Genomic DNA, 27,655 nt, shown 5'->3' with positions numbered 1-27,655 from the left:
AATTGCTGGCTGTCACAAAGGCACTTAGCTATAGGCTGAGCGTGATGAAAATGATGATGATAATGATGACAATAACAACAGACATTAATCGAACACTTATCACTATCAACGCTATGGTCTGTAGCTTAGTTTTTTTGTTAGGAAAATGACCCAGAAGATAGAAAGCGCTTTGGGTTGCCACGCTCTGCCACTAGGGGGTAGCATAATTGCTACTGTCGTGTGTCCTTTAAATGCGAATTCTGTTTACAGTTCTTTAATCTTTCCAGGTTTAATTTTTTTCCCATTTAGAAGGAATATAAGTGATCCTCTGGTTAATACAGTAATTTTATAATTTGGTCTGAACCTGGTGTCTCATAAATACTGCAAAAGAAGTACAGTGAGATAATACATTTTTTCTCTTTTCAATCCATTGTCTTAAATCTTCACTAATTATTCTACTATTAATTCGTTTTGCTGGTTAAAAAAAGTGTCTACTCTCATTAATAACTTATTAGTATGCACTTTTTGTGCTTTGCACTTGCTTATAGCACTTAGCCTTCCATCCATTATATGAGAAGGGGTTATGTACGGTTACTTTGAGGGGCAGGGAAGTGCCTTTCATATGCTGGGGAACATGGCAGAAGATACGCACCCTACTTCAAGGATTTTAGGGTTTAGTTGTAACATGAAATGTATGCACATCAACTAGACTTATCAGACTTAAAACAGGAGTGTTTAAGAAATCTCCCAGCATGATGCAGAATTGATCAATCTCTTATAATTTGGTTAATTTCTTTCTTTATGTAGTTTGAGACCATGTTGTTTGGTTTATTCAATCTCATGATTGTTATATTTTTTTGAAGAATTAATTGGTCCTTTTATTTCTCATAAACTAATGACAATTTTAACTCCTAGTAAGTTTTTTCCCCTCTTGAATGCTCTCTGATCTTAGTATTTTTAAACTTTCTTTGGGTTAGTATTTGTATACTAACTTTCAACTTTGGATCACTGTGTTTCATGCATGTCTCTTTCAAACAGCATATAACTGAATTATTAAAAATTTAAGAATATCTCTCTTTAATTGGCCAATTTAATCCTTTTAAATTTCATTATTTAAATCATGATTTCTTTGGACTTTTCCCCATAATCTTGTTTATTATTTCAGTATACCTTCCTTTTTCCTGGCTTAGTTTTTTTCCTTTACTGGCTTCTCTTGGTTAGTCTGAATTTTCTTTATCCCTTTTCCCCTTTCCACTGGTTTGAAATTTATATATTCTATTTCTTATCTTTTAGTTTTATATATTCTATTTCTTATCTTTTTTATCTTATCTAAATTTTTTTTTTTATATCTTTATTGGAGTATAATTGCTTTACAATGTTGTGTTAGTTTCTGCTCTATAACTCCTTTTCTTTTTGGTCTTTTTTTATTTTATTTTATTTTTTTAAACATCTTTAAATTTTTAACTTGTATACTTTAAGCCAAAATTTATCCCAAATTATACAAGGACCTTTGTACCCAAAGGTCCCTCTCATCATCCATGATATTTTTTTCCCCTCAGGATTTTAATTCTTCCTTGGTCAAAAACTTGTCTTCTTTACTCTTGGTTTTTCAGTAAGTTTTACTTAGATTTACCTTACATGTTTATCAATTTCTTCCCTCAGTATTGCTCCTTGCAATGTTATTCCTTCATTATGGGTTCAGTTTTCTTCCTACTACAATACATCCTTTAGTAGTTCTTTCAACGTGGGTGGTGAATAGTAAAGTCTCACAGTCTTCATTGGATTGAAAAATGTCTTTATTTTGTCATGCTACTTGAATGATCATTTTGCTGACTTTTTCTCCTCAGTGCTTTGAAGATACTATTCCTTTGTCTTCTGGTCTCTCTTTTTAAAATTTTTTGTTGAAATATAATATACATATAGAAAAGCACATATAGCATTATTATACAGCCCAATGAGCCCATGTAATCAAAACCTAGAAATCAAAATCAAGAAACAGAACCTGGCCGACTCCCCAGGAGCCCGCCCCTCATGCCCCCTGCCAGCCACTACCCACCCTCACCCACCAACAGTTAAACCTTATCCAGACTTCTACCAGCATAGATTAGTTTTGGTTTGGTTTCTGTTTTTGCTCATGAGAAGTCTGCCATCAATCTAATCTTTATTTATTTATAGTTAATCTTTTCTCCTCATTTCTTTTAAGATTTTATTTTTGATCCGTAATTTCGTTTTAAGTTGTATATACACATATGTGTGTGTGTGTGTGTATGTATGTATATATATACATATATGTATATATATATATATATATATATATATATATATATGTATATATATATATGGCTGTGTATTTATTTCTCTTTGCCCTACTTTTCTCTTGGCATGTTTCCGAATCTAAACACTTATTTTTCATAAATTCTGGAAAAAAATCCCATCTATTATCTCAGTGAATATTGCATCTCTCTCATGCCTTTTTTCTTCATCTTTCTGAAACTCCTAAGAGATATAGGTTGAATCTTATTTTGTCCTATATAACTTTGAACTTCTCTTTTATATTTTCTATCTCTTAATTTTTTTATATTGCATTCTGGATAATTTTCTGATTGATTCTTTCATTCACTGATGAAATTTTTTTCATTGATTCTCTTCTCTTGTATCTGACTAATGTTAAACCCATTTGTTATGAGTTGAATTGTGTCCTCCAAAAAAGATACACTGAAGTCCTAACCGCCAGTACTTTAGAATATGACCTTATTTGGAAATAGGATCTTTATGGAGGTAATCAAGTTCAAATGAAGTCATTAGGGTTGACCCTCATCCAGTCTGACTGGTGTCCATAAAAAGAGAGGTGGATTTGGACACAGAGACATGCCCAGAGGGAGGACTGTGTGAAGGGACATGAGGAATACACTGTGTGAGATTGGAGTTATGCTGTCACAAGCCAAGGGACATTTGGGACTACCAAAAGCTGGAAGAGGCAAGGGAGGATCCATCTTTCCTTTACAGGTTTCAGCGGGAACGTGGCCTGCCAACAGCTTGATTTCAGACTTGTAGCCCCTAGAACTGTGAGACTATACGTTTCTATTGTTCCAGGCCACCCAGTTTGTGGTACTTTGTTATGGAAGCCCTAGAAAACTGATATACCATTTATTTAGTTTTAAATTTAAATAATTCTGTTTTTCGTTTTTTTTCCAGAAGTTATAACATGACTTAGTCAAAGCTATTTCTTTTTGTTTTATGGCGTCTTGTTCTTACATCATGGCTTCCAATCTTTTTATGTCTTTGTTTTGAATATGCTTATTTTTATTGCCTGCTTCAGATTGTTCTATTATCTTAAATTCTTAGAGTATTAATCTCCCCTTTTGCTCTGCCTGTCTGCTTACTCTCTCTTTTGAAGGATTATTTCCTCTTGTGATTTGTAATTTTTTCTTTGAGTTGGCAAGCTTACTTTTAGCAAAGGGTTTTCCCCATTTGGGGGACACCCCGTGCTCCTTGGGTTGTGAAAATACTTCTACAGAGTAGTTTTGCATTTTCTTATGATAGGCATCTCAGTGGTTTTATTGGTCTGCAGCCAGTTATTTTAATTGCTACACTGAGGTTTCCTTCTGGGTGGATAACATGAGTTCAGACTCTGTACCCTGCATGCCCAAATATGCCTTCTAGGATCCTGACTTCATATGGGCTTGTCATTCCTAGTTCCCCATCTTGCACAAGCTTTATTCTACCTTTCCTGTTACTAAGTGGGCAGTTGGACCCCTGCCTCTTGCCATTTGGGCCAATATGTAGACCCAATATCCGGCTGGGCCACCGGAGTATCAGTTTACAAATGCCAAGATGGCGACTCTGGCTATGCATTCTTCATTTCTATTACCTGGGGATTTCTTCTCTGCTCTCTCTTTCTCATTCTTTCTTTCATGTTTGGTTCTCTTTCAGAAAAGTGCTACGTTTCCCCCAACATTTCTATGCATGTTTAGAGGAAGGAGATTGGGGACTGTGTTAGTGCAGTCTGCTGTTTCATTGGAACAAGAAGGTGGGACCAATGTCTGACACTGAATGACAGGGAAGAACTAGTAGTACATGCTGATAGGGGTTTTAAGGAAGGAGAAATTGACTCAAGAGTGGGAACAGCCGAGCACTGAAAAATGCTAGGTAGAGTTCAGATAAGGGAGGGTTTAAATACTTAAAAAAATTATTTTACACGTCAGTTAGATTCAGAACTACATGAGACGACAGAGATGTCCATCTAATGTCCAGCATGATCATACTCACACAGTGTTGTTATTTTCTACAGATTGACACCGTTCCTCTTCTTCCTGCTCTTCCCTTTGCCTTTTCCTTTGTAGAAACAAAACTCTGCTCTGTGAACCGCAGGAAGCCAGGTTTCTGCAGGAAACCCCACATGGCTTCAAAACCTCACCATGCTGACTTAGTCCTCAAGGCAGAGGACGGTTGGGAAGAAAGGAATTAGATGTGTTTCCAGGGCGTTTCAACCTGTAGTTAATGGAGGAAGGAGACTCAAGTCAGAATTTTTGCTTTTAATTTTTAATTTCATCAACTGTGACTTCGTTGTCTGAAAAAGAGAGTGAAAAGCAAATCTCCTGCTCCACTTTGGAAATGCTTTCAACACCCACTCAAGTGGGGATAGCTATCTAATCTAACTACTAGAGGGGGTTGCAAAAATTAAATGAGAAAACAGAAGTGAACATGCCTTAAAATAAAAATGTGTTGCATAAGAGAGACACAGTGACCTAGTGGTTCAGCGCATGGACTCCAGAGCCACACTGAGTTTGAAGCCCTAACTCTGCCACCAGCTGGCTGTTTGGGAATGTTGCTTAAATTATCTGTGCCTCAGTTTCCTCGTCTCTAAAATGGGGATAATAACAGATGTACCTCTTAGGGTTGTTGTAGGGGTTGAATGAAATGTTATAGTACCTGTTCTTAATAGAGTAAGTTCTCAATGAGTGTTACTTTTTTATTTCGTCCCTTGATATCATAATCTATACAAGACCTAGTCTTAGGTCCAGGGACCCCAAGCAGTTCTAGAAATAAGATCAGAGTGCTGGGGAACTCTCCAGAATTGTACCCCCAAATATTCTCTGTGTGTGTGTGTGTCTTTGTGTTTGTGCATGCGTTTGTAAGGGGGTGGGACATTTTTCTTTGGAGCCAGTTCATATTTTTTCATCAGATTCTTAAAAAGATATGAAACCCAAAGAGGGTTCAGAAGTACTTCTGTTTGAATCTAAGGACCTTAGAGGTGAAATAGTCTTTGCATTCCCTAAAGGCTTTATGGCTCTTGTTTAGCTCAGTAAACATAGGTTGGGAGCCGGGCACTGGTCTATGGCAGTCATTCAGCCTTGCTGGAGAAACATTCTCACCCGGGTAACTCTGTACCTAGGAAGGACCCAAACGGCAACCCAGAAGACCACTCAGATGATTTCTGCTGAAGGCGATTAATGTCGTGACTTCTGTTATGGGCAGTTTCAGTGCAAGGTGAGTCAAACTTATTACTAACATGGTCTGTGGAAGGACTGAAGATTCACTTCATCTTTCCTTGAGAGTAATGTAGGACTTCATCCCTTCTCATGAAGTGCTATGAGAGCCATCTGGTCATTTCCAGTGAAAACCAAAGGTCATGAGATTGGGAGACCTTGGTGAAGTATCCTAAGATTCATAATGGGGGATGCACCAAACTTGATAAATTGTTAAGAATCATGACACTCTTTTCCTCTATCCTTTGAACCCTTTCTTGCTTTGATTCAGCCCAGGCATTTAAACAGATTTGACAGGGCTTCTAAAGGTGTAAATGTCTAACTTTATTTCTTTTAATGATGTATGTCATCTAAGTAGCGATGCTATCAATAGGGGATGTGTTTCTGTTATTTTTTTTCTCTTCTGCTCTCAGATGCCTTTTAACATATGTAAAAATATTTATATAGTGTTTCAGATCTGCAGCATTCAGCACAGACATGCTCTTTTTGAGCTCTCCCTTTTGGTAATATATTTAACTCAAAAGAAGTCATAAGCATATTGGGGGCAGATAGTAGGTACAAATCTGACAAAAAAGCTAATGAGCTCTCCTGTGATTATCACAGAGGACGGTGACTCATTAAATCTCATTTCCTGGGCAAGTCCACATAGGGAGAAGAAATGATCTCAAATAAAAGCCTGAGAACCTAATGCAGTCAGATTTATGGGCATCTGTATAAGCAGCCACATGATAATCAGTGCAAATAGTGAAATGTTGTAATGAGGTACTCTGAAATATTTAATTGGTTACTTTATTAAATTTTTTAATAGTTTTGTTGTCTTCTGTTAGGAATTAGCCCCATAGCAGGGAGGGTGCTGAAACCAAGTGGGGTTGTCTTTTGGTTGGATTCAGTCGAAGCTCTTGTTCCCCTACCCGGTATCTCTTTATGTGTATTAACATTATCATCGACATTCAAGGCTATGCTGAAAAGAGGGTCAGGATGGTTGGAATCCATAAAGGCTTCCCCTTTTGGTTCCCAAGAATATGAGTATCTGCTTAGAATTAATCCTCCTCCAGCTTCCTTAGAGTGAACCATTTTTTTTCCTAGGGGTTTTGCACTGCTAAGAAGAAATTTTTCCAAAAAAGGGCAAGCCATAAGTAAGATGAAAAAGAGACTGCAGTTTGTTTTTGACACCTTAACTTCCTTTTAAATATCCATCTTCACCTTCCCGGCATTTCCTTTGTATCAATATCTTGCTCCTTATCGTTAGGTCCTGGTAGCTTTCTAATCGCGAGTTAGTTAAATAGCTTAAGATATTGTTCTTCTCAGGGACTCATAGATGCAAATAAATGAATTTCTAGGGGTAGAATTTTAAATGTCATAATAGGTTGGGTGGGGTCATGATATTTAGTATGTCTGAGATCACACCCATTCATCAGGCCAGCTTTATTCCTTCATCATCCCGTGTACGTGGGCACTGGACTATTTGTGAGAGGAATTGCTGGTTGACTGGTGAGGGGAGACGGAGCAGGGCTTAGTGGTACCTGTTGCCATATGACCAGTTACTACCTCATCTCATAACCTCGTTTGAGAACGTCGTCCTGAAACAGGAAAAATCCCTCTCGGCTTCATATTCTTCCATAACCTTTGCATTTCTAGATTCTATCTATGTCGTTAACTTCTAGACTTGCGACTAAGACCCGTGGTTTCTGCCACCCACAACCATGAAGAGTAGGATCACCCACACATATGATTTATTTTTAAAGGGCCGCGGGCAGGATTCCTAATGGAGAAGTCATTCCAGACAGCCTTTTCATAGCAGAAATGGGTTTGCCACTGTGAAATGTCAAGATGATTGAGATTAATTCAGGTCCCAACTCACGTTCACGTTAAACATCCAGTATTTGAGACTATTCATCTTTTAGGGTCGCAGATATCTAAGATAACATATTGGGGTAGAGCCTGCCAAAAAAAGGGGGTTGGGGTATGAGATCGCAGTTCAGGTTATGAAAGGTGAGGGAGTGAAAGCATCATATTTTCTGGATTCAAAAATGCACATTAAGAAAAAATTTTGTTTTATAGTTCATAAAATCATCTTATACTTCATAAATATGCTTAATGTAGTATTTTGTTCTTTTCTCCCCATATATCTGTGACTAAATCTTATAAGCAACATTTTCTTAGAATTTAGGAAATACTCTTTACTCTCTCTAGGCTGGAAGGTCTTATTCACAACTTGTTTGCGTTTTGGCTTATGAAATCACCATGGCCAGCTCTCTTCTACTGCTGATGAGAGGAAGGCCGGGCAACTCTCTAAAAACAAATAAAAGGCATTCAAGTTGCAGGAAACACAGCTTAAATATGATCAATGGCTGAACTGACTCAGAACTGAGGCAAGCTGTCAGGGCCAAGTTGGGGGTATTGTGGGAAAACGTCACCCAAAGGTCCCATGGCAGACCTGACGTGAAGGCCGTATCCGATGTTGGAGCCCAGGACATAAAAGAGAATGGGCAAGTTCAGAGCAGCGCAGGTTTCAGAGGCTGGGAGCACAAACCTACAGAAAGATATGCTGGTATGTGTGCTTAGAAAAAAGTTTTGGAAGGATACATCCCTAAGTGTTCATAGTGTTGGGGAATGGGGTGCTAGGAGAAGGAGACTTAAACGTTCTTACTTTTACGTTGTACTCTTCCTGTTGCTAAAATATTATATAATGAGCATGTAATTTTTTTAATTTAAGGAGCTATAAATATTACTAAAGAGAAAAAATGTATGCCAGAGGTAAAAACCATTTGCAGCTTCTCAGCTACAGGCCGGGCGAATCTTGAATAATTTATTTAGACAACGGCCGGCACCTGCTCTCCTTCACTGTGCCCAGCACACAACCCTCTGTCTCTCGGGCCTGCCCCTGCCAATAGGGGGCCCCAGACGGTCTCCCATCCAGACAGCGGGACCAACACCCCTTCTCGAGTGATTTCCTGGGCAATTTGAAGGAGATAGCCTAGTTATAGGCTGCCGAGGTTACTGGCTCAAGAACTCCCCAGGAGGGGCCGCTGGCCGGGGTTCGCCTTCTCTGAGCCTGGAAGGGTGTATGGCTTGTTGCATGCTGACGGCAGAGGGAAGGATCTGATGCCCTGTTTTATGAAAGTGGACATTCAATTAGCTTCCCACGCTCTAGGTCCTTCGATCAGTATCCACTTAGAAAGGAGCTTTGTTTTCCCCCAAGTGCCAGGATCTGGGAAAGCTAGATATCACCGTTGCTCCTGTTTTCGGGTACCATGTCAAGGCAAAGTAAAGCAGAAAAGAAAAATCTTTCCTTTGCTTTCTCTCTAATGTACATGGAACAAGAAAAGGAAGGTATGGGGTGGCCCATCTGTGACTGTGAGTGGAAAGCATCTCCTATAAACCTTCATACGTAATTTGAGTAAAAGGGGGGAGGGGAGGCCGTGAAAATGACCAACACCATTCCTTTCTTTTCCGAGATGTTAACCCACAGGCTGTCCCTTCAATTTATTCGAAATCTTGGTTTTCCAGAGTCACCTTCATCCGTGTTACGTTTTCATTCTTCTATTGCCGGCTTCTGGCCTGTTCCTAAGCATCGTTTTTACTTGAGACACTTGTGCGACTTTGAAAACGAAGTCCTGGAAACCAGTGTGGCTGGCTGGGTGTGTGTACAGTTTTTAAAGTGGGTGCCGTTTCCGAGTTGAAACAGAATCTGCAAAGAATTCATTAACTTTAACTAGGGCGAGTAATCTTGCCTGGACCTCCGTGGTAAAAGTTCTTAAACTTACATTAGCCTTGTAAAAAATGGCCGGGAATGGCTTGATGGTGGTCTGGTCCACCTCCCTGCCTTACTGGGGAGTTGTAGCCAAATGGGCCTGGGGTGGAGGATAAACCCGAATGAAACACTCCAGGTCTCGGGCAGCGACAAGCAGAACCGCAGAGTTGCTGTGCTGGCTACTGCTCACCTTCGTGCCTGTCTCTTCCCTTCAGACTTCAGTGGTTTTTTCCAGTGTCCCCCTTTGAAAAAGATTGATGTCGCTGGCAATGGCGAGGGGATTAACATGAATAACAAATTATTCTTACACGTTTGAAGTTACAGGCCTATTATAGTTGCCCTTTAGGGAAACACTGGGCTTTACTGAGCTATTGTTATTCTCAACAAATTTCAGTAATTATTAGTGCTAGGAGTTGCAGTTGCTTGGTTTCAGCTCAGCTTGTACAAAGCGTCCGTGCCTTTTGGGAGGCTCCGCTGACTACCTGATTCACAGTGAAGGAGCCTGCCTGGGGTAGGACAGTATTTCCCTACCTGAAAATTTGCAACTAAGTTTTAAACTGTCTGAATAGTTTTCATCTCGGGCCTCAGGGGTGACAGAGACAAAGGGGAGTAGGTAAAGGGAATCTGGGGAAACTGCATTTGTTCAGGATGGGGTGGAGGAGAGGGTGTGGGCCCCAGATAGGAATGGCTTGTCCTGACAACCCAGAGTGGTGATTGGAAAATAGAAAAGAATTAGAAATAGCAGATTCGAATCTCTGATCTAGGCCAAATATGTTGTGTGACTGTGGCAACTACCTAACCTCTTAAAGCCACCGTTTGCTCATCTGTAAAATGGGTCTGATAAAATACTAGTTTCAGGCAATTTACAGAAATAGATACAATAATGACAAATTTTTACTGTGTACATACTCTTTACAACTATTGTTTCTAGTGCCGCTAGTACTAGCTTGCCTGTCTCTTGTATCTGAAGTTCTGGTGATAGTCTTGAAAAAGAGGGCCCTCCCATAAGCTGTGTAAAGCATTTGCATGGAAGAATAGGGGTCATATCAATATAATAAATTACATTAAACATCTGTGCATCCGTATTCAAATCCCAGCATTGCCAGTGACTAGCTGTGCCATCCCCAGAAAGTTACTCACCGTTTCTGTGTCTCCATTTCTCTGTCTGTAAACCAACAGTACTTATTTCACAAGGTTGTCATGAGAATTAGATAAGGCAGAGCACTGTAATGCACTTAGATGAGTGCTCTGAAGTTGATATAACAGGTCCCCAAACCTCCTGGGCAGCTCTATACCTTCCATGATGATAGGATGAGAAAACATGTGACTCATCACTTCTTAGGAGCTGCTGCTGTCCTGCTCCCCAGGGGCAGTTCCATCTCCCCCTCAGGGGTACCATATTGGCACTTTCGGAGTGGTTGTGCTGGGCCATTTCTGGGTAGATGTTTATGTGGCGTTATCCCTATGAGCAGTGTCTCTACCCCAGACTGCCCTTTTTCCTTCAGGACAGTGACCATCTGCTGCCTGAGTTACAACAACATTCCAGATTTTGCCATTAATAAGAAATTCTAAATCCCCAAATCCCAGGCAGCCATGTCTCCATCTGTGGGAAAAGAGCAAGATTTGCTTCCCCACCTCAACACCAAATGGAACCATCCTATCCGGGTGAAATTTCTGATGCAAGGGAAGTAGATGCATGAAAACATGGTGGAATTAAGATCAGATGTTAAGATTATTCAGGCAGGGGACTGAATGAAATAACACATGTAAAAATCCTTTCTTTAGGCACTTGAAATAATTCCTTTCAATATAAAGATGATGACCACCACACAACATCCTGATTGAAGGTAACATGGGAGGCAGCAAGTGATCTAAGACAGTTACCATAATTCGATACCAAGAAATAAAGGTGCATCTTGTTTTATACAAACCTTGGTATGAAAGGCTGGATTTCCAAAGAGAATACCACTGTTACAAACAAAAAAAACCAAAAAAAACTGGGGCATATTGGGATTGAGTTTATTTGCACAAAAATCAATTTGAATCAGGCACTATTCAATCAAGCAGATAGAAAGGAGCTCCAAGGAGCTGTACGAAATCAAAGACTCTTATAGCCAGAGGGAATCGGAACAAGGAAGTTATACTAGACAAAAAAGTGCTTTGGTTATTGAAAAGTCACTTTCCTTTAGGGAATGGCAGGGATCTATCGGTCAGATTACCTAACTAGTGCTGATCAGGTGATTCCTGATTGGCTGGTTTAAGATTCCATTTCTGGGAGAGCTGAAACCGTAATTAATTCTTGGTTTGGTGACATAGGGCTTGGCGTAAATGACTCCATTTTAGGCCTGTTATCTTGTTTTGAATAATTCCCCCCTTTTTGATGAGATTCTCAGTGTAACTGAGAGATGTGAACGAAATTTAAGGCATTAGCACTACTCCTATCACTGCTCTGAGGTTTTCACCGTTTCTTCTCATCCTCTATGTGGTATTCACAGGTCACCATGTTGGTTTCTCATTCTTTAAATCAGTCATTCTCTTCATTCCTTTTCTTACATTCTAATCTTAGGGAGTCTAGTCATTTACTTGGTGGTTAGAAGTTGTGAATAAGCATTTAAAGCTTTTGAGAGAATACAGCACACCAGGGAGACTACTATGATTATTATAAGCAGGAGAATTCCCAATGTCTGGAGTGTACTTTGGACCCATGGTCCCCATGACCCAAATCAATCAGAATCAAATAAGTCAAAGAAAGACCTCCATTAAAGGAGTCACTTTAAGCCAACTGGCTTGTTCAGTGATCTTATGTAGCTGAGTCTCAACTTCCCTAGAAGTGTCAATCCAAGTACAACAAGTGGTGTGAGCCACAGCACAAACACCTCCTTGCTCAGCTAAAAGATAATCTAAGGCTATTCTATTATCAGGAAAAACTTTGGCCAGAGAATCTATGGGTCATTTTTGGGGGGGTATAGCTTTAGCAGCAGGTTCTACAATATCTTCCAGAGTTAAGGAGAGATTCCTGATCATAGCTTCATTTGCACTTACTCTTATCCAGGGCAGTAGGGATCTGCCGCAGGAAACTAATTTTGAATCATGAATGCCTCCTGGTAATTTCCATTTGAGTCTGTGGCCCAGGACTGGAAAGGTGACAGCCATGGAGGTCAGTAAAATTGAAGGTTCTGTACAATGCACAGGTGGTTTTATTCTAGTCACCCTTGCCTGTGCACCTTTTTTGTACAGAGCCTGGATGCAAGTTTCCTTGGGTTGCTGGTTGTTAATCAGAGGCAGGGAAATGGACTCCCCTGGTTAAGGAGTCTGGCACAATAGAGAAGGGGCTGAGTTTGTTCCAGAGAAACCGAGGCATTGGAAATCAGGGAGAAATTTGTGATGGGCCGAAGTACAGTATCACTAACTAGCATTGTGGCAAGTCCAGCAGTCATTTGGAGGTTGGATTACTCCCCCTTGCAATGGCCTGAGATATGTAAACAATGCCATTATCTTTCCAAGCCAGAGCAAGACAAAAGAAGAATCATAAAGACCTTCATGCCGTAAGAATTAGGAAGAGTATGGCCAGAAAAGGAGGGAGGAATGGAAAAAAATGTTCTTGATCTACTGTCTTGGGAGGAAGCAGTTTACCTTGATGTTGGCTACTTCTCTTCTTCAATTTTGAGTTCTCCAGTGTTCACATAGGACCAGATGTCATGTGGAGCCTTCTTCAGTTTTGAAATACACACCCAAGTTGCAACATCTTGAAATTTGGCAGTGATGTCAGTGGTTAAGAGTACTTGATAGGGTCCTTTCTGTGAATCTCACTTTTGCAAAAGCGTCAGAGTAAAACAGTAACTGTCTGTAAACTACAAAAGACTTAAAAATGCCCATGGTTAAAGATCTGATGAGAGTTCATTATAATGGAACTGATAAGGAAATTTGGTTATTTCTGTGACATAACAGCATTTAAAAATAATAACTGGAATTATGACTGATAACATACCAGGACGTACTAGATTTTTAGGAATTTCCTACAATTTCTAGAACACTGTTATTAGTAATATGCATCCATACAAATATAACTTAAGAAGGCTTATCATCACTTATTTGACAATGCTTCCCATGTAATTGAATATACTAAATACGCCTAATTGGTTTAACAGCTCTCTTTTACAAGGTGAGAGACAAATCCTTTGAGATTTCCAGGGATTCTTTAGGAAATCTCAAAGTTACTTTGAGGTCAAAAAGACTCCTTTTAGAATTTGGTTTTGGGAATTTGTCAAAAGGTCAAAAGGTTTGAACATTTGACTAGATAGGATCATGGATTATTATGAAATAAAACCTAATTATCTATTTAACCGAAGTGACAATAGAAATTTTTAAAGGCAGATACAGAAAGTTATACAGTTCTGAACAAAGCTTAGCTCTTTTAAAGCTAAGAAGACTGGGTTTTCTTGAGTAGTTAAAGACCAGATAAAGAGAATGTGAAGCATAATATATTATTTTGGTAAGACACAAAGTCTTTGCTTTCTAGGTAGATTGTCCAAAAGGTAAACAAACAAACGAACCAACAAAAACCAACTTCTATAATCTCTTATCAAGAGCAGACCAATAGTCCAATAAAACTTCGTTGTGTTAGCAGAGAGAAAACAAAATTATAATTTTGTACCAGGGACTTCCCTGGTGGTGCAGTGGTTAAGAATCTGCCTGCCAGTGCAGCGGACACGGGTTCAATCCCTGGTCTGGGAAGATCCCACATACCACAGAGCAACTAAGCCCGTGCGCCACAACTACTGAGCCTGCGCTCTAGAGCCTGTGCTCCGCAACAAGAGAAGCAACCTCAATGAGAAGCATGCTTGCCGCAACTAGAGAAAGCCCGCGCACTGCAACGGAGACCCAACACAGCCAAAAAAAAAAAAAAAAAACAGTGTACATTTGATATTAAAATTCATTGTTTAAAAACAAATACATCCATTCCAATCTTAGCTTGACCACCCATACAATTCCTTTCCCAAAATTCCTTTTCCGCAAACCTTTCACAACTCTTTTGTATCCATTCAGATTTCACCTTATTTTTTTTTCTTCTTTCTCGTTCTGGAACAGGCAATCCTATTACTTTTCTTACCTACTTTTCATATACAGTTGTTTCCTTTCATCCTTATTATTTCTAATAAGTTTTAATTACATATATTGATTAGAATTCTTAACCCTTAGAATTCTTTATTCCTAGTGAAAAGTACGAAGCAACTGTGGACTGTCTGCTAAGCTAGCATTCTGTGGATTGGCAAATTTATAAATACATTTCATAATTTCTAGGAGCATATTCTTCCTAGTAGTAAATTTTCCATTGTGGACCAAAACATGTTTACTGATAGACCCAAATATCATTGGTTCCTCTGTAAAAGGAAACCAAAAGTGGATAAACCTGTGTTCAGTAATTGATGTTTCAGTATTTTATCTTATTTGAAAATGATCTAGATATTGAGAGAATATCCATCATTTAATTTATCTCAGTATAACTTTAAAGTTTCAGGTTCTCAAAAAGGTTTTGGAAACTATTTTTAGAAAGACATACTGTGAAACATAATTATTGTTGAAAAGTCCATTTATAAACTTTTGTCTTACATCTATTTAATTCACTTGTTCTTAATAATTATATTTAGATTAGTCATGAAAATTTCACAAGATTTTAAACAGCTAACCATCATCTTAAGTTATTTTTCTTATTGACAGATTCTGTAACAGAGATAACATCAGCTGTTTTGACCTTTAGTAAGCCTAGGTAGATTAAAAGTATTGTATTTAATGCTGGTAACTCTATGCCATGCCTATTTTAATTAAACCAACAAACGTAAACTAGCTTTTATTTACTAATGATTATCCTAGATCATGTGAACTTGAAAAGCATTTGGGTTAGTTTCTATATTTCTGAAAGTGTATTTGATTTATATAAACATTTATCTTTAAGCCAATTAAACAGAGCTCTTTACAAATTAATTTTGGCAATGCCATTGGAGGTGAAAAAAAATCACACGTTTATAACATACATGCATAGAAATACATAAACATACAAGCAGGTGTAAACAGAGATCTTACAGCTTTTGTTTTAAAATTTTAGCCACAAAACAGGTATGATAATGCAAACTCACTAGGTTATAAAAGAACAGTTGCATCCAAATTGTGTTTCTGGCAGATGATATAAGTTAAGGTTATCTGCTTGGATGGCTTAAACTTTTTACTAATATTTGTAGAAGAGATTTTAAGGTTTTTCATAGGCCAGGTTTTCAAGATAGGCTTTTCTTTTTTTTTCTCCTTCTGATAAGAATTACCTTGGTTCATGGAGAAGATCAGGGAGAACACTTATATCTTAAAATGCACAGAGGAAGAATGCAAGTTCCACCAAGAAGGACTTTTGTTCCCTAAGCCCAGGTCTTTTACAGTATCTGCAAGCCTTTTGAGATGATAGGAGAGGATCTGGGATTGGTAAAAAGGATAGGTGGGCTTTGAATTGTTTCTAGAGCCACATTTCTGTTCTTGTAAAGACTTGATTTGTAAGACAGTATAGTTGTGTTTAATTCCTCAAAAAAATTGGGTTGCAACCTGAATGATATCAAGGTGCCGACCCACTCATCCAACTACATCACCTTTAGTTTACTTCTTTATATCAGAGAACATCTTCAAGAGGGAAATCAAAAGATTCCTATGTTCTAGATTTAGAGCTGTGTTTCTTTGGAATGTTTTTAGTAAATCCTCCCACAAAAACCTTCAGAATGTTTTTATTTCCCTCTGGGTACATAGTTTCATTTTAGGTTAGGGAAGAAAGTCTAAAAAAAGTTCCCTTCAGGCTCTGAATATCAGCTTCCAATTTGGCCAACTTCTGACCATCGAGCTACTTAAAAAAAATCCTTTTGAATATCTTTGTCAGGTTTGAGCCAGGACAAATAGTAAGTACCCCTGGCAGTACTGAACAACTTCATGAACATGAGAGGTATCCTCAAATAGGGTGCAAAAATTACTACCTTCTCACGATCGAGAGCCATTCCCAAAGATAACAGAAGGAAGGAAGGAAGGGAGGGAGGGAGGAAGGGAGGAAGGGAGATTTAGATAATTCCTCTGAGAGCTGGCAACAGTTGGTAGGACCCTAGCTGAAAATAGAATGCAACTCACCTTTGTGTCTGGCCATATTTTTAGGGCCCCCAGTGTGATGGTTGCCAACCTAAGTTCTCAGGACACAAAATGAGACAAACAAGGGCAAAAGCTGTCCCTAGAAGAGAACACATCAACAACCAGTGGGTACCCAAAAGCACAGTCATGAGTCATAATTCAAAGATCTAATTCTTATATTTTTTGCCTGCCAATCTGAATTTGGAAAGAAAGGGACAACGTAAAATTTTACCATCCTCTCTCCATCAGGCACTACAGATAGAGATCTGGGAGAACTGACTGACTTTGGTTCGAATTCTCACCCTTTGCTGGCTTCTGCCGGTTTTCCCAGGATCCCATCGGCAGGTCTGGAGAGAGTGGGTGTCCCAGCGGGTTTCATCCTGGTCACCAGATACTGTAGGGGAGGAAAGATCATTTTTCCTGGACTCTTTATGGTGAGTGCTTAGCTGAGACCCTCTAGGGCACCTCCTAAATGGATAAGCTTATCTAGGTTAAAAGTTCTCTACTGTGGCCACTGTAATTCCAGATTATCTTTGGTAAGGTTAACCTACCTGTTCAGCCTTAAGACAAACTTTTATTCACTTGAGGCCTCACACTGGGCCTAGGCCAGCTTATAGTCAGACCCAGTCTGACCCTGGACCCCATCTGGTTTCTGAGTCAGCCCAGTCTGACCCCAGATCCTGTCTTGTTTAAGTCAGACTCAGTCTGAGACCAGCAGATTTCTGGACCCAGTCTGGAAAAAGAGATGCTTAAATAAAATCTGAAAGCTCATAATGCAAAAACTTCGGAACTAGGTTCTAAAAGGGACTTACCCACACCTCCGGAGACAGCGAGAAAGCAGCGAGCTCAAGCAGCTCACAGGTGCCTACTATGCCTGTTTGTTTGCTGCTTCTGGGGGCCCTGGGGGTCTCCTCAGTTTCCTCTTGGACACCAGAGCTATCAGAGCTCTTGAATTTGATTTGTTAAAAATTGGGCTTGCCTTTTCTATGTTTTGTTTTGTATTTCATTTTTCTAACAATTCATTTGTATTGCTTTTTTACAAAAGTATTGACCCATGACTAATTGGAAGGGGAAAAAAATGGACTCTTCATCACAGATAATTCAATAATTTAGGGTGTGTCCACAGAAAGCTTAAATGTGTGGACTCTGGAGTTATAGGTCCTGGGTAGGTGCCCTGGTTGTCTGGATGACTTTGGGGAGCTTATCCTCTTCTGCCTTGATTTCTTTATCTGTATAATGGAGGTGGTGGTAATTGTACCTACATCATTGGATTGTGAGGAGTAAAGAGGTTAGTAGTTTCAAGGCTCTTAGAAAAGTGCCTTGTGCAGGGTAAGGCGTCAGAGTGTTTTAGGTATTGTCACTTGCCCTTCCACACCTTATTGCTCACCTGTGTCGTTGTGTAAGCCAGGGCTGATGACTTAACGCATTGTGACTTTTGAAGGCCCTAGGTATTTTTGCCTTTATGGACTTCTTCTTCCATTAAAAAAAATTAAGCATTATATTTTATGACCTTGTTGATATAAAGCTGAGTAGAATCCAGGCTAGATTCATTATTATATATTCATCATCATTGTATTCATTTTTCGCTTTTGCTTTTAACATATTTTTGACCGGAGTCATATTAAGGCCACAGGCGTTAGTTTCTGCAAAAAAATCCCCCGGCCAATAATGTGTTAAAATAAATGAGAACAAAACCATTCCTACAGTCCCCCAAAAGCAGGTTGGGTCCTAGGCACTGTACTTACTGTGGAGGGTTCAGACAAACTGGAGCTATAGGCCGAGCTGTCCCCGGTGCAAGCTCTTCCTTCCCTTGCCGGAATGCTCTTCTTTTGGGCATCTTCTCTTGAGCATCATTTCTTCTCCTCTTGAGCAGCTCCTCTTCATCATTTGAGATTCCACCCAAGCTTTCTTCTCGGTCCATCCTATGTGTACTGCAGTCTTATAATTGCACATTTACCCATCTGTCGCCCAGGCTAGACTATAAGTTCTTCAAGCTCAAGGAACACCTCTGTCTCCCCAGGACTAAGCACGCTGTAGTCACACCAGTTCATTACTTAATGTGGTTGGATAAAATGTGTCATTGTGGAGGGAACAGCATGGATTTGGGCCTCAGAGAGTCTTCAAAGGAGGTTTATTTAGAAACCGGGGGACGTCCCTGGTGGTCCAGTGGTTAAGACTCCGTGCTCCCAAGGCAGGGGGCCCGGGTTCGATCCCTGGTCAGGGAACTAGATCCCGCGTGTCGCAACTAAGAGCCCGAACGTTGCAACTAAAAGATTCCACAAGCCGCAACTAAAGATCCCCCATGCTGCAACTGAGGATCCCACATGCTGCAACGAAGATCCCTCTTGCCGCAGCTAAGACCCGGTGCAGCCAAGGAAAGGAAGGAAAGAAAGAAAACAGTAGAAGGTTAAAGACAGTCTTTTTATTCTCATTTTGGGCTAGTGCCTGAACACTGGTAGACTTCAAAGCACAGAAAGAAGAGGATTTGAGCATCAGGTAGGAAAAGCTAATACAGTTGTCTGAGCAGTGGGAACTCCCCATTGATGAACATTAACGGGAGCTCCATTCATACATCACTTGGAGAAGAGACCCCTAAAAGCTGATCTGCTGCCTCATTAGAAGCCAGTCAGATGCTTTCAGTGTTGAGTAATAGGTTTGGCTGAGCTGGCTCCAGAAACAGAACAGCAGCGAGGTTCTCTGCTAATTTCAGATGTGGTGGCGAGGCTGGTACAGAGCGGAGCCCTGGCACGCGGATGTTGTGGCTGAACCACAGGATAAAAATCTCTACGGGGAGATGGTCCAATTCGATGAGATTGCCTGCTACAGCATCTCCCTCACAAGACAGGCACGTGCTTTATTTCACAGCATTGCCCAGTCTCACCATCCCCTGACTCTTGCAGGGGCGCTCCACTTCAGGTGCAGACTGAGCACCCAAGAATCTTGTCGAACACGCAGACCCTGGGACACCCCCAGAGCTTCTGAGTCAGCGAGTCTAGGAGGGAGCCTGAAACTCACAGGTTTAACAAGCAGCTCGGCTAAATGATGTTGCGGATAAATTAGATCAGACTTTAAGAACGTGGACACTGCTGACTAGGTTATCTTTGAACAAGGGGAAATCCTTCCTTCCATGTTCTGGCCCCAGTGGTCTGTATCCATAGCACTTGGTGCTCATTTCTTGGATGCCTGGAAACTAGTATAGTCCTTAAGCATGAGAGGAAACAAGAAATACTCCCTCTCAGCCCCCGAACATCTCCCCTGCAGATCCTGAAGCCCCTGTTTTTCTTGCTCTTCTGGTTTTAGGGGCTGGCATGTGGGCATCTGCAAGATAGGGTCATCTCGCTTTTTTCCCCTCTCAGAACTAAGTCTTGTGCTGTGAAACCAGCTCTCTGGAACTCTGCACTGGAGTTTCATTCACTATTAAGGGCTCTAATGAGGAGGGACAGGCAATTATTATTATTTATTCCACTAATTAGCCAGATAATCATTCATTTTGAAACTATTCAGGGTTGGAAATCTGTTCATTTTGTGCCCTTTGTGTAATGTGGATTCATTTCATTTTTTTTTTTTCTTTTCCTTTACAAAAACAGCTGCTTTGTTTAAATGAGGGGCAAAGGTAGGGAGTGAGAAGAGGGGAATTAAAAAAGAGAGAGAGAGATAATTTCTGAGCTGTGAAGATAATGCAACAAGGAGCCAGAGTCCATAAAAACATCACTTTTCAGTCTCTGAAGACATAATGCTTGATGATAACCATAAAACATGTTAGTGCAAAATGAATTGCTGTTCTGTTCAAATCCTTAAACGTACTGCTGTGGATGTCACTGGAGATATGCAACTCTTTTCTCCGATGCCGAGGTATATTTTATCATAATTTGTGGGGTGGGTGACAGCCTTGTACACATGATTGCCTTTTCCTGCTCAGTTAGCTTGTCAAGGTCAGAGTCCTTTGGCCTTTTATGAATGTAGGACTATTAAGAAATGAGCAGGGTAACTGAACAGCATGGAGAGGAAACTTTATTTTTCTTTACTGATCAGTACCTTATGTTTTCATGGTGTTTGCTTATAGCGAGCTACCATTCCACTCTCCAGGTTATTTTGGAGGTGGGAGGGCATGCTGTTGTTGTTTGGTTGCTCTGCATCTTATTTTTGTTGTGAGATGCAGAGAACTTCTGGGAGGCTGGGATTCATCTTCAAAAATAAGCTGTTCAGGAACACTTGTAATTTCAGGTAGCATTTTTTTTTTTAGATGGATATTTTTTAAAATGTATTTATTTTCGGCCTCACGGCATGCGGGATCTTAGTTCCCTGACCAGGGATCGAACCTGTGGCCCCTGCAATGGAAGCACAGAGTCTTAACCACTGGACTGCCAGGGAAGTCCCTCAGGTAGCATTTTTTTTTACGGTAGATCATTACCATGGAAGTTGTGCTTCTATAGGTTGGTGCTTCTATAGGGTACAAATGCAGTATGGCACACTCTTTGTAAGTCAGGTCTCCTAGATATAATGAGCCTGGTAGATTAGGCTGAGAGTCTGTGTATTTGTTTGTTTGATTTTTGGTTTTGTTTGTTTGTTTTCTGTGACTTCCATTTTGAGAATTAAAACCAGATCTGAGGACGATAGGAGCTGTAGCCAAGGATCTCAATCCAAGGAAATGTGAGATGGTGGCCATTTCTCATAGAAATGGAAACCCTTGGTAAGCATTGGGGTCGGAGAAAGGATCCTAGCAAAAGGTAGAGGAGGTTTCACCTCCCTGAAGGATGTCTTAGCTAGCTCCCATAACTTAGCAGTACACTTTTCACCTTGGAATCCTTAATAGGTTAAAGGATTCAGTGTAGGAACTTCTAGTCTAAATGACTCTTTTCCCTTATGGGCTCCTGTGTTGTCACTAACACTGGAAATTGCTCGGAAGTCTTGATAAAAGCAGTCAGTCATGCATAAATAAGTCCTTGCGCAGAAAGTTCAAGGAACCATTGTTCCCAGATCTTCATCTGCTTCTACTAAACTTTCAGAAGTTCTATCAGAGGGAAACTTTTATACCCCAGGGTGGGGGAGGTATCAGGGTTAATTCTGATAGGAGTAACAGCAGGAAAAATGTCCTAGTATCTATTCTACTCACCACCACAGTGATAAAATGTTTACTGAAAAGGATAAAAGGAACTTTAAAAATAAGAAGCCCTTCACAGCATTGAATGTTTAGATCCTAACAGGTTAATTTACTGGAGTTGATCTTTATACTTTATATAGAAGAAAAATAGAAGAAAGTAATGTAAATGAAAGAAATGTTTACACTGCTTAAGAGTGAGATACAACTACTGAATCCAAGAACCACTTTAATATAGTGCTGGCATATTAAAAATGAATTTGATTATTTTCAATAATTCTGCTCTATTCTTGAAAGCACTTTCAAGAGCTCTAGGGGAAGCAAAATGTGAAGGTACTAAAAAACTAGTCAAGCTGCATTTTTAAAAGACTTTAAATAACCTAGACTTCTCCTGAAGGTCATCTTACTAAGTCACCTGCACTGCATGATGACAAAGAAATGGAGATAATGGACAAATGCTGGAGGTCAAGGTTGAATACGAGACACTTGCAGGGACAGAATTTTGTAATAATCGTTTAATATGGCAAAGGATAGACATGAGAAGTTGAGAAAGAAAATGGCTGAAATAGAAAGCAAAGGTGGAGCTGGACAAGGGCAGCTGGAAGTTGTCTTCCTGTTGTAAGATCCTACGTTTAGCACAACATTCGGGTGGCTATGGGAACATCACCTTTTAGTGTCGTTGGGGCTGGATAAAGGCCATGGCAGCAGCTGGGAGAATGTTTGCTCGCCTTAAGAACAAGCCCCCCGGGCTTCCCTGGTGGCGCAGTGGTTGAGAGTCTGCCTGCCAATGCAGGGGACACGGGTTCGAGCCCTGGTCTGGGAAGATCCCACATGCCGCGGAGCAGCTGGGCCCGTGAGCCACAATTACTGAGCCTGCGCGTCTGGAGCCTGTGCTCCGCAACAAGAGAGGCCGCGATAGTGAGAGGCCCGCGCACCGCGATGAAGAGTGGCCCCCACTTGCCACAACTGGAGAAAGCCCTCGCACAGAAGCGAAGACCCAACACAGCCATAAATAAATAAATAAATAAATAAAAATTAAAAAAAAAAAAAAAAAAAAAGAACAAGCCCCCAAAGTGGCAGTTTCTCAGACCTTGAGACACATACACAGGGTCGTCGTCAGAGTAAGCTTTGGGGTCGTTAAAGTAAGCTTTGTAGGCAGTGGTTCCAGCTGGGCTGAAATTGAGAACCTGAGGTCTCTGTGAGGCCAGCACTTCCAGGTAAACCTGCTTGTGGAAACCAAAATAGGTTTTCCTGGTCAGTCTCATCAATAACGGGTTCCCTTCGACCTGTCAACGCTCGCCTGCATCAGGGTATTTGCCCTTGCTGTTCTCTCTTCCTAGAATGTTCTTCTCCCAGAGATCTGTGTGGTTTGCCCCCTAACTTCATGAAGGATTCTGCTCAAATATCACTCGTCAGCGCTGCCTTCCTCCCCCAGCCACCCTATTGAGAAGAACAGCTTGCTATCACTCTCTAACCCCACTCTTTTTTTTTTTGGCTGCGCAACACATGAGATCTTAGTTTCCCGACCAGGGATCGAACCCGCGCCCCCTGCAGTGGAAGCGTGGAGTCTTAACCACTGGACCACCAGGGAAATCCCTAACCCCACTGTTTTTTTTCCTTCCATAGCATTTATCATCACTGGACATATCATTTTTGTTTGTTTGTTTGTCTCCCCTGTTAGAAATTAAGCTCTGTGAGAATGGGGTCTGTGCTGTATGGAAGCTCCCAGCAAGTTGAGAATTACTCACTGCTCTATTCCCAGTGCCTCACCAGCGCCTGCCATAGCGCAGGAACTCAATGAATGTTTGTTGAATGAGTGCGTAAATAATAACAATAATAGCATTCCTTTTTTGTGCACTTTCCCTGTGCCACTGTCCACACTGAGTTCCCCACACACTGCAGTGCCCTATAAGCTAGGTGACTGCTATTTTATACCCCATTTTACAGACAAGGATGCCCTCCTAGTGATCCTACATGCACAGACTCTGCTGTAAGGAGTACAAAGCTGACCTGAGGATAGTAGCACTCTACACCTTCTTCCTAATAAGAAATTTGCTGTCACACACAAAGTTAAAAATAAAATGAAATTAAGAAAGCATCCACATTACAAAAAAAAGTTAATAGGAAAGGAGAACTTGACTCAGAAGGATTTCAGTTTCAGCAGGCTTCTTGGAAGGGACCTTTTGCTTAGGGTTGCCATTTTGGGAAAAATGGAGATGCCTCGTTAAATTTGAATTTCAGATAGGCAATGAATGATTTTTTTTTTTCAGTATTGAGCATGTTCCATATATTGTGTGGGACATGCTTATGCTAAAAAAATTATACATTATTTATCTGAAATTCAAATTTAACTGGGCATCCTATACTTTATCTGGCAACTTTACCTTTTCTGGTTTCCATTTCTTTTTTTAATTTTATTGAAGTATAGTTGATTTACAGTGTTGTGTTCATGTCTGCTGTACAGCAGAGTGACTCAGTTATATATATATTCCTTTTCATTATGGTTTATCACAGGATATTGAATATATTGATAGTTTCCTGTGCTCTACAGTAGAAACTTGTCGTTTATCCATGTTATGTATACTAGTTTGCGTCCGCTAATCCCTAACTCCCACTCCTTCCCTCCCCCCCCACCTTGGCAACCACAAGCCTGTTCTCTATGTCTGTGAGTCTGTTACTGTTTTGTAGATGTGATCATTTGTGTCGTATTTTAGATTCCACGTATAAGTGATATCATATGGTATTTGTAATTTTTAAAAATTTGCTGGTTTCCATTTCTAATGAGACAGAGCAAAAAATAATAATAATGAAAATAATAGTAATACAAACCATTACAGTTACCACTTCTGTTCCCCAGGAACTATGTGCCCTTTGCATATATCATTTCTAGTCCTCACAAGAACCCTGCATGGTAGGTAGTGTCTTCCATTCTTCAGATAAGGAAATTGAAGCTCAGAGAGGATAAGTAATTTGCCTAAAGCCACACAGCCAAAAAGCCAGTTTTCCTTCTGTAACACTTATCATCATCTAACATAAAATATTGTTTTGTTTGTCTCCGCCACTAGAAAGTAAGCTCAGTGAGGGTAGGGTCTTTGTCCCAAAGAACATGTTACCAGGTCTCTCTCTTTGCCCACTGTTTCCTCTCTATGACCCCCACTCTGTTCTCAGACGTACTAGGTTAGAGCCAATCCACGAGCAGAGGGGAGCCCTCGTTCCTAGCTGGACCCCAGAAGGAGCTGCCCGGGATCTGAATGCCCATCTCTGCCTCCTTGGTCCTCACACCCTGAGCAACTTCTGTGCCAAGTCTGGCCAGTTCCCTGTGGGATCATTGAGACATGGGACTTCCTTGTTATTACTCTTTTTTTGTTTTGTTTTTTGGTTCACTGGAAAATAACTAAGGATAAACAGAAAACAGCAACAACTTGTGCTATCTCAGTTCCAGAGTCACGTGCACTTTATTCTAAATGACAATATTTAACAACAAAATTGCTTCATTTCAACCTCATTGCATTCCTTGAAGTGGGAGTACTATAATTTAAAAATAATAAATGCAACAGAGTGAATATAGTGCTTTCATTAATCCCCAATACTGCTTATTTTCAGCACTTTTTAATTATTTGGGTGTGCTCAATAGATTTAGCTGAAGTGGAAAAAGAATCATTCAAATTTCAGACCATTTGCAATTATCAATTTATCTGCTGTTTTCCAGCCAAGTAACTGAACTTCAAAGTAGCATGTGGTTTGAATGATTTCCTCCCCACCCCCTGCCTGGTATGAAACAGTGAATTAGTCAAGTAAAAATGTCTGTGGAATTGAAGGTGCTATAAACAAGGGCATCATATCCTCTGAATTATCAGCCAGCACAGGTGATGTTGATTGCATGTCATGGTGTCCCAAGGACATCCAGAGTGACAGTGGAAACTTTCTGCCTCTATGCCTAAAGTAAAGTATTAAGGTAATAATCTAAGCATTTCACTTCTAACCTGCCCTTTGCTTGATTCCCAAGTATTTATTTAAAGGATAATATGCAATTGTAAGGTCTTTAAGTACCAGACCTTAAGCCAGATCAAATACAGAATGCCCCCATTGAATTTGAACTTCAGGTAAACACTGAATAATTTTTTAGTACAAGTGTGCCCCAACTATTGTGTCCTGTATTTTAATTTGCTACATCTGGCAACCCTTTTGAGGACCAATACCCTGTATCTTATTAACATGGCATGTTTTTTGAAGCATGGCATGGTTGTGACTAATTATAGTGGCTGAAGCATGGCATGGTTGTGACTAATTATAGTGGCATGGTTGTGACTAAATATATTTTATTATTTTATTATTACTATTTTTTAAATATTTTGCTGTTTTATTTTATGTTTATTTTATTTATTTATTTATTGGCCTCGCGGCATGTGGGATCTTAGTTCCCTGACCAGGGTTTGAACCAGTGCCCCCTGCATTGGAAGCATGGCATCTTAACCACTGGACCCCTAGGGAAGTCCCAGTGGCTAGAATTTATTGAATGATTACTATGTGCCCAGCGTTCTCCTACATGCTTTGTGTTCATGATCATCCAGGCTTCACAATAATCCTGCCATATAGGTGCAGTGTTATCCCATTTTATAAATACAGGAAAATGAGGCTTGGAGAGGTTAAGGTACTCGCCTAAGATCTCAGCAAACAGGCGGTGGTGGTGGGTGGTGGCTGGTGGCTGAGGTTCTTTACAAAGACCTTTCTGTTTTCACTGCACTATGCATTCTAATTAAATGAAAACAAATGACCGGCTGCAGATGAGATCTTGTGTCTCACTAACTTTTCTTTAAGGATACAAATACAGTCTTAAATTCATATGGACAGATTCAAGGTTGAGTTTTGCAGTGTACATGTTAAGGCGTACATGCAGAACTCATCTGATGGGCAAATGGACTGGCCCATTCCCTTATTATCAAAAGGAATTTCTTAACTATGGCAAAAATGTAGATTCAGAGCGTGAAATGGAATGGCAGTAATTGGACAAATGAGTGAAAGCAGCTCCCAAACAATTAGTTGTTTTGAACTCAGTAAAACGGCAGTTCTTTCATTTAATTTTAAACTCATTATGAGTGGCCGGGAGGTGTTTACATTTAATTTGGGGGTTTTTGAATTGTGGGTTTGCTTAAACATAGGCTCCATCTTCTAATTGGATAATGAGCAAGTTCATTTGCAAATGGGCCCAGTTCCATGCTGAGGGTCTCATCCTGACATTTCTTCTTAAATATCTACTGTGCATGATTATTGAAAAGATGATGAAACAGCATGGTGAAAAAATTCAAAAGAAGAAAACAGCGCCCACGACACAGCACAATTATTTTCATTTTTGCACATTCCTTTCCTGTTACTAATTTCTGAAGTGGCCAGAACTGACAGAGATTCCACGGTGCTCGTTAGAAATGAACTCATGGTTTCTGTCAAGAAGAAACTGCCTACATGGAAGAAAAGGCAGACGAGGGAAGAAAACTCATCTTGCAATCTGAAGCAATTCTATTTTTTGTTCTTTTTTAAAATTCCATAAACAGGGCATGCAGTGAAATTTTAAGTGTTTTTTTTCCTCTTTCACCATAATTATTCTCTTTATTTTGGAGGCACTGAGGGTCCTAAGACTTGCTTTCTGGATTCTGAGATCAGGAGGTTCAAGCACCTGCCATTGAGTTAGAAAGAGACTGACATTCAGGTGGGACTTCTTGGTCCCTCCAGCACTGATTTATTGAGCACCCACAAGGCCCTTGGTGCTCGGCACTAGGTTAAGTACTAGGAACGAACAAACATACTGAACTTGAACTTGCTGCGCCGTGACAGAAGTCTGAATTATTGTGGACAGAGAGCAGCATTGTGCTGATGGACTAAAATGACTGGTATGACAAGAGGCAAGATCAGAGGGTTGTGATTCTTCCAAAAGAAGCTGCCCCCGCCTAGGACCAGCCTTCACTCGTGCCAGGAAGGACTGGGGGTCATTTGGTCACACAGCTCGTGCCCTCGATCAGTTGACAGTAGTACTGCCTGAAATGGGAAGACGCGTAAAACATTTAAAGAGAACAGTGATTTGCCACTAAACGAAGGGAATTCAACTGCAGCCCCCATAGAGCGGCCGTATGATGTAACACAAATTGTTCCCCCGCAGGATCAATGCGGGGACCTTGCAGGAGCTCGCCACAC

At 40.4% G+C, this 27,655-nt stretch overlaps 1 protein-coding gene across 2 annotated transcripts in view; it reads left to right on the top strand.

Annotated features, from left to right (window-relative positions):
• The window catches only part of LOC309626823 (uncharacterized protein), a 426,800-nt gene that overhangs the window by 165,456 nt on the left and 233,689 nt on the right, over positions 1 to 27,655 (top strand). For both annotated transcript variants that reach the window (XM_082388186.1, XM_082388187.1), the window contains exon 2: positions 5,375 to 5,469. The gene's annotated coding sequence lies outside the window, so the exon portion shown is untranslated. The remainder of the gene's footprint in view (positions 1 to 5,374; positions 5,470 to 27,655) is intronic.

Source organism: Balaenoptera borealis (assembly GCF_965194805.1).
Source record: "Balaenoptera borealis genome assembly, chromosome: 3".
Taxonomy (NCBI): domain Eukaryota; kingdom Metazoa; phylum Chordata; class Mammalia; order Artiodactyla; family Balaenopteridae; genus Balaenoptera; species Balaenoptera borealis.
The sequence above is the reverse complement of the archived record's forward strand: the minus strand, read 5'-3'. Positions and strand labels throughout refer to the sequence as shown.